Here is an 8,115-nt window from a genome sequence, read left to right as displayed (position 1 = left end):
TGTAATTCTTAGTAATAATTTTGCAAGTCTTTTTGGTCAAGACAGCTGTAAAAATGTTGTAATCATGGTTCACTATTGATATTGGATCATAAGCTGGTTTGCATTGGTTGGTTCCTTCCTTCTTTTCAATATCCCAGAAATGATTGTCCTGTGTCCATGAATCTGCTGTTCTTTTTTTGTATTGCCATGTTATTCTGCGCCACATTAATTCCCCCTAATACTGTTTCTATTCTTGTAGGAGCCCATCTCACCACAATGTTTTTTCTATTGCCAACTTTTTAAATTGTTCTTGTATTTCCTGCTTTGGTATGAGTTTCTTCAGCCCCTGATTTTTTTCTCTAGAAAAGCTCTGCTTCCTCCATAAAGGTGTATAAATGTTTTTGTGAATTCTTCCCAACTAACTGCCCCTTGTACAGTTTTTCAAGGTATTCCTTAATTAAGGCCTGTATTTCCCCTGGTTCGATAACTCGCCTTTCCGTTTTGTCTAATTTTAGAATGACCCCTCTCTACTTCATCCTTCCTGCTAATATTTTCATTCTCTCAGGTAATTTACTTCAAATTATATTCATAATGCTAGCTTGAGCCTCTCCAGCCTAGGTGCTAACTGTTCTCTCCAAACCTCTTCTGCCTTCAAGAGTGGTGCTTCTTTATTTCTAACCTTGTTCTAAGCTTTTGCTTTTTTTCCATTCCCTACTGTCCTCCTCCTTGTATCTGGCAATACATCACTTATTCTCTATCCTTCCTGTTCTCTCATTTTCTTCACACTGTCTTAAAGTATTTCCCTTGTGCGTTCCTCCTTTCTTATATTTCTAACCCACCCTGGGTTATCTATACTACGTCTCTCACTGGATTTTGTTTTATCTCATTGGATTTCGTGGTTCTATTCTCACTAATGCATGGTCTGAGAGTACTATGGAATATGTCGCTATCTGCTTTGACTGAGATGTTTGTGGTCTGCAGTGACATGTACTCTTTCTCGTCTTAGTCTAGTGCCATTCTATCCCAATGCACATGTATGCCTCCTGTTTCTTAAATAGCTTTCTCCAAGTCCTTTAAACCTAATAATGAGTTTCAACATTCTTCCAGTGTATAATCCTTATAGCAATTTGGTCCCCACTTGCATCTTCCCTGGCTGTCGCCACATTTTCAATCATCTGTCCAAATGCCCACTCCTTCTACTGCCTCCAGAAGAATATTTTTTATGATTGATCTAGCTATTTTTGGGTGGCAATAGAAGTTTCCTTTTATCTTCTGTCCCCATTCTCCTTTGACTAATACATTCAGTGGATATAAAAAGTGTACACACCTCTGTTAAAATGCCAGGTTTTTGTGATATAAAAAAATGAGACCACAATAAATCATTTTAGAACTTTTCCCACCTTTAATGTGACCTATAACCTGTACTATTCAATTGAAAAACAAATAAATCTGATAGGGGAAAAAATATAAAAAATAAAAAACTTACAATAAGCTAGTTGCGTAAGTGTGCACACCCTTAAACTAATATTTTTGTTGAAGCACCTTTTGATTTTAATTACAACATTCAGTCTTCTTGGGTAGGAGTCTGTCAGCTTGGCACATTTTGACTTGGCAATATTTGCCTACTCTTCCTTGCAAAAGCACTCCAAATCTGTCATATTGCAAGGGCATCTCTTGTGCACAGCCCACTTCAGGTCAAATCGCATATTTTCTATTGGATTTAGGTTTGAGCTCTGGCTGGGCCATTCCAAAACTTTAATTTTCTTCTGGTAAAGCATTCTTTTGTTGTTTTGGATGAATGCTTGGGATCATTGTCCTGTTGAAAGGTGAGATTTCTATTCATCTTCAACTTTCTAGCAGACTCCTGAAGGTTTTGGGCCAAAAGTGATGTATTTGGAACTGTTCATAATTCCCTGTACCTTGACTAAAGCCCCGGTTCCAGCTGAAGAAAAGCAACCCCAAAGCACTATACTGCTACCACCATGCTTCACTGTGGGGATGGTGTTTCTTTGGTGATGCACTATACTGCTACCACCATGCTTCACTGTGGGGATGGTGTTTCTTTGGTGATGCTAAGTGGTGTTTTTGTACTAAACGTACCTTTTGGATTTGTGGCCAAAAAGTTCAACCTTGGTCTCATCAGACCATAACACATTTTCCCATATGCTTTTGGGAGACTTCATGTACTATTTTGCAAATTTTAGCTGGGCTTGGATGTTTTTCTGTGTAAGAAAAGGTTTCCATCTTGCAGCCCTACCCTATAGCCCAGACATAATGGAGAATACGGGAGATTGTCACATGTAGTACACAACCAGTACTTGCCAGAAATTCCTGCAGCTCTTTCAGTGTTGCTGTAGGTCTTTTGGCAGCCTCCCTGACCAGTTTTCATCTTGTCTTTTCATCAATTTGAGTGATGTCCAATTATTTGCAATGTCACTATTGTCCCATATTTCCTTCACTTTTTGATGACTGTTTTCACTGTGTTCCATGGTATATCCAATGCTGTGGAAATGTTTTGTACCTTTCTCCTGACTGATACCTTTCAACAATGAGATCCCTTTGATGCTTTGTAAGCTTTCTGTGAACCATGGCTTTTGCTGTAGCAGGCAATTGAGTAAATGTCAGGAAAATCCTACTAGGATAGCTGAACTTTATTTGGGGTTAATCAGTCGCTTTAATTGATGGCGGGTGTGTACCCAAGAAGACTGAATGCTGTAATTAAATCAAAAGGTGCTTCAACAAAGTATTAGTTTAAGGGTGTGCACACTTCTGCAACCAGCTTATTGTACATTTTTTATATTTTTCCCCTAAGAGATTTGTTTATTTTTACAGGTTATATGTCACATTAAAGGTGGGAAAAGTTTTGAAATGGTTTATTGTGGTCTCAGTTTTTTATATCACAAAAACCTGGCATTTTAACAGGGGTGTGTATACTTTTTATATCCACTTTATCTTTTTTTTTTTTACCTTGTTCTTTTATTTTTTTTGCTTCTGTTTGGAATTGTGCACCCTTATCGATCAGAATTATTACCTCCTCCCTCTTTAGAGGCCTTTATGGATATTTCTTCATGCTCCCTGCTACTCATGTGTTTCTTGTAACAAAATACATTGCTTTGACTGATATATTCCAATACCCTTCATTGCCTGCTTTCATCTGTAAGACCTTTCACATTCCATACAGAGAGCTGTTGTATTGGGAGGCTTCCCTTTATGGAGACCCAGATTTGACTGGATATCAAATACTTTTGTAAGAAATGACTATGGAAAGTTGCTGACCTGAACAAACAAGTAAAATATAACTTTTATATACAGAAATGTCCCTGTTTCATTTCACCATATTCCTCTAGTTTAAATTGGCTAATGCTGTCTCCACTGCATAGACTCTTTCAACTTTTCCCTTACCACCCCCTCATCCATATTCCATTTATTAGTTAAACTCCGACATCTGCATGCCTTCCATTTATTGGTTAAACTATGACATGTACATGCCCTCCTGTACTTGCATCTGGTCCCAGTGCTTAGATTTGTAAATTAATGGTTCATCTAATTTGTTGTAAATTCATAATTTTCTTCCTAGATAATTCTCTTGATTTAAACTCTCTGCTTATTTGACATGCATAGCTTCAAGAGAAGGCATGTTCCATTGCAAGCTCTCCTGAACTACAGTCCTAACACTTTTTAACTCATGCTCTCCAGATCTTTTTGGAATTTTTGACTATTTCAATTTTCTTCTGCATTCTCCTGTGGAATTGTGGGAAGGGCTCTTCAGGATTTCTGTTTTTCTCACTCTGTCTGCCTGTTCTTCCTTGTCATCTGTCCAGCCTGCTCCTCTTGACCAGTGCGCTGCAGATCTAGATTTTACTGTTCAATCACCACCAGGGCTTTTTCTAAGTCCAAAAAAGTTTTCAATTCCATTGGAAGAAACACTTTAAACACCACTAGATGCAACAACTTAAATCTTGGATTTAGGCTTTTACAAACCCTGACCATTGGCAAACCCTTGTTCCTTTTGAGTATGGTTTGCAGTATCTCTCTATGAACAGCTTATTTCTTTCACCATCAGAACAACTTTCTTCCAGAACACAATCAACAACTATTCTTTAAACTGGAAGGTGTGCACCTTTATGATGGGTCACAAAAGCTGAGATACCAGTCCTGCTACCATGAAGACTGTGTGCATTTTATCCAGCAGGATCTTATCTGATGGAATGGTAGTCCATTCAATGAGCAGGGATACCAGAAAATACAAGCAGTCTGTACCTTCTACACCTCTGGGACCATTAATAAATATTACATTTTTTTTCAACTTTCTTGATCCTCCACTTCTAGCAGGTTATCCTTTTATTTTTTTTTCTGGGCCACCTCCAACTTCACCAACTGCATGGTGTGCTTTTTTTTTCTGTAGGCCCTCAGTGCTATATGAATGGCTGGACAAGGCCATTTGTGCCTCCTATAGTTTCTTTTTCATGTATTCAACCAGGAGTCTCATTTTTTTAAACCTCAAAGTATACTTTGTACAGTTTCTCTTGTATACCTGATATATCTGAGTTTGAGGGATGCTGATGAAATTTGTTTTGGCTTGACTGACCACAACCAATGGAGCTCTGCTTTGTGCCCACATTTCCTCCAGATTTATTTTTCATCTCTTATTTTTAGTCATGGACCTAGTCTCACTTTTTTTCTGTTTGCTGAGACCTGCATGCACATCTGCATTTTTGCTACCTCAGTGAGGAGGGCATGAAAAGATGTTTAAACTGATCGACACCAAGTTGTACAGAGATGATTTAAGCTTTTAAAGCATTGATTACTACCAGCATCTCTTATTTTGACATTTGTGTTTTTGTTTTGTCCAGCTTGTTCCACCGACCATCCCCCCTAAGCAAAGTCTAAATTGTCCGTTATACCAGACTGAAGAGAACGTGAAAGGAAGACTTGGATTAAAGGAGAACAGGCCCGCTCACCACAATACGTTCCTTCTCACAAACCCCAGCACTGAAATCTGAAAAGATAAAGGGTGCTGCTCTTTGAGACCAGACTGACGTGAGATATCACTAAATTTTTCATGTGAAATCTGACCAATGCAATTATGATGATCCTAAAGGCCATGAAACCCAGAATCTTGAGAACGTGATTGGCTGGAAAAGCTCAAGAAGATTTCTTTGTATTAATCTTTGTCCAAAGGCTGGGAAAGTATCCAGAAGACATATCCGAAAAACCCTACTATGGCAAAAGATTAGGGATGATTTCTGTAGTTCACTTGGAACTTTAGACCGAGCAGGAGTTTCCTGACCCATTTCAGGGAATCCCAACAGTTGGCAAAAACTTTTGTCACAAGTGCAATCATACAAATGTGGAAAGATGTAAATGGCTTGAAGTTGCTTGGTCTATAGCAAGCAATTGCTGAAACTAAACACTTTTGATGCAGTAGATAAAGGGTAAGACAGAAAACTGTAAGCCATATAAAGAAAGCCTTGAGGTCTGAATTCATTGCAAATTAGTATGTGATAAGCATCTTTTCAACCTAATGTTACCATGAAGCTGAGGGAGGATATGAGCGGTAGCAAGGTTTGGAGAGAACTTTTTGAACTTTGGGACCTTGAAAAATAGATTGAAAAAGAGAGATCTAAGATTGGTCTTAAAGTTCTTTTTCTTTGGCACCAGAAAAATCCTCAAATCTTTACATTTCTGATCTGAGGGCAGAAGTTGGATGGCGCAGTGGTGCAGCAGTAGTGTTGTCGCCTCACAGCAAGAGATTCTCCAGTTTGATTCTCGGGTGGGGTGCCTTCTGTGCAGAGTCTGCATGTCCTCCCTGCATTCGTGTGGGTTTCCTCCAGGTGCTCCGGTTTCCTCCCACATTACAAAGACTGGCATTTGGGGTGTTCTCCCTGGACCTCTGCTGAAAATTGGCTTAATTCCAAGTCTGACTTTCCCGGTAAACAAATGTTAAGTAAGTTCTATGACCCCTTTTCTCTAAAATCTAAAGCAAACTGGAATGTTTGATTTACAGGATGAGAAGAAAGGTTACCCATTAGAAAATCGAAGTTACGGTACTTCGAATACCATATAGTTGACACCATATGATCAAAGTTCCGTAACTTCGAAATTAAAAAAAAAAAAAAAGACAACGTACCCTGATGGGTTAAAGCAGGGGGGGGGAGCCCCGCTGCACCCCCCACCCCCCGCTACTTAAATATACCAACTCTGAGATCACACTTTAATGCACTATGGTGTGGAAAGGGAAGATTTCCCTTTCCTACACTGTAGCGCGATCTCTGAGTTGGTATATTTAAGTAGCGGGGGTGTGGATGGTGCAGGGGGCTTTCCCCCCTGCCTACACCCTTTTTAAAAAAATAAAATAAAAATAAAAAAATAATGTTCATTTAAAGAATTTGAATTTCCAATTGTTCGATCATTAAAGGTCGACCTTTAGTGATTCGAACAATTGGATGTTCCAATAGGAACCAGAGAAGAAAACCCCTGAAATGGGAGAGAGAATTCCCATTGCCATTTTTATCTTTGTTAGATGATTCTCAGAATCCATTCGTCTGATATAACTTGGTACCTCTGAAGAAGAAGGCCTAGACTGAGAGAGATTTTAAGTGTGTGTGGGGGGGCTTGTTGAGGCTGTCCTTGGTTCTGGGAGGCTCTGCCTTTTTTTTCCCCTTCAGGCCTCCTTCCCATTGGTTTTTATTTGATATATTTTTTTAGAACTTAGCAGAAATTGCTTATTCTGCTCCTTAAGGAGTCCTGAATAGAAAAACCATCTTTAATGAACTTAGAGTTGGTTGAATCAATTTTTTTCCCTTTTTCTTTTTTTTTTTTTTTTTTTTTTTTTTTTTTAATCAAATCTTTTTACTACCTTTGCAGCAGAAGGGCCAAACAGACTATCTTTGTCAATGAGAGAATTTAAAATCTCACCTTTAACATCTTCTGGTACATTTTGAGAATATAACCAAACATTTCTTTTTATAACTGATCCAGTAGCAGTAGCTCTTGTTATAGCATTTTTAGAATCATAACCGCTCTTTAAGGAGCATTTATTTGCCTGAGAAGCAGACACAATTAAGGAATTTAATGAAGTTTTAATCTCTGAAAATGTAAGGTTAACAGTTAACTTTTTAAAAATTTTCTAAAACCAGTTAAATTCCAACATATGAGCCTGGCAGTTTGGAATTCTGAAAGTTAAAGTAGCAGAATAAGCTTTATTTCTAAATCTATCTGTAAAATATGTATAAATATAAAAGTTTATGCATTAAAACTGCATACATTCTAGACCAAATAACTACAAATACCATTTTAGAGTATATATAATTTATGATATTAATTTGACACATTTAAACAATTTCAGGTACTCTATCTTCACTTTTCCGCCATACATTATAAAGTATAACCAGTATGCTAAACTGAAACAATTTAGAAACCTAATTATGAGAAATATTGAAGTCCTACAAAAAATGTATTCTTTTTTTGCTGACGCCTAATCTTTGCAAAGACAGCATGTTCTATAATTTTTGTTGTCTTTATTTTGTGATGGAGGTGTTTTTTATATTCTTAAAGTTTTGATTTATTTTTTTCTTAATTTATTCTGTTTTTATGGGAGTCTGTTTGCAAGGAACCGAATTTGTGTTGTATCTAGCAGTCTGATGCTTTAGTGCTTGATAAGTTATACTTCTCTTATATTGTTTTTGTAATGTATACCTGTTAGATGGTGAAGCTGCACATGTTCTGACTTTTGTTTTTTTTTGTTTTGTTTTTTTACTGTTTTCCTTCTCTCTTGGTATTTTCATGGTGGGTAGAACTCGGTTGTTGCTATGAATGTCAATGTGTCACTTAAGGACTATTTTGTTGTAGGTATACTTCTGCATATCTTGTGTAATCATTGTGGTTATAACTTTGTTTGCATTTTACAATGGTGGTATTGGGAATTAAGCTTCTATTGTTGAACCATGTGTTATGCCATTTTTACACCCAAAACCAATCATGCTTTCTGACCATTGATTGCAAGAAAGCAATTTGCTTAACCCATTGAAGTCTTTTATACTCGCCAATAGCTGGCACATGCCATCGCTGAGAAATATACAAAGTATGAGCATACACAAGATATTGTCACTCTAGTTGCTGTTGCGTAACTGTGAG

This window comes from Protopterus annectens, chromosome 9.part0 (assembly GCF_019279795.1).
Source record: "Protopterus annectens isolate FY-2018-M chromosome 9.part0, PAN1.0, whole genome shotgun sequence".
NCBI classification, from domain to species: Eukaryota; Metazoa; Chordata; order Ceratodontiformes; family Protopteridae; genus Protopterus; species Protopterus annectens.
The sequence above is the reverse complement of the archived record's forward strand: the minus strand, read 5'-3'. Positions refer to the sequence as shown.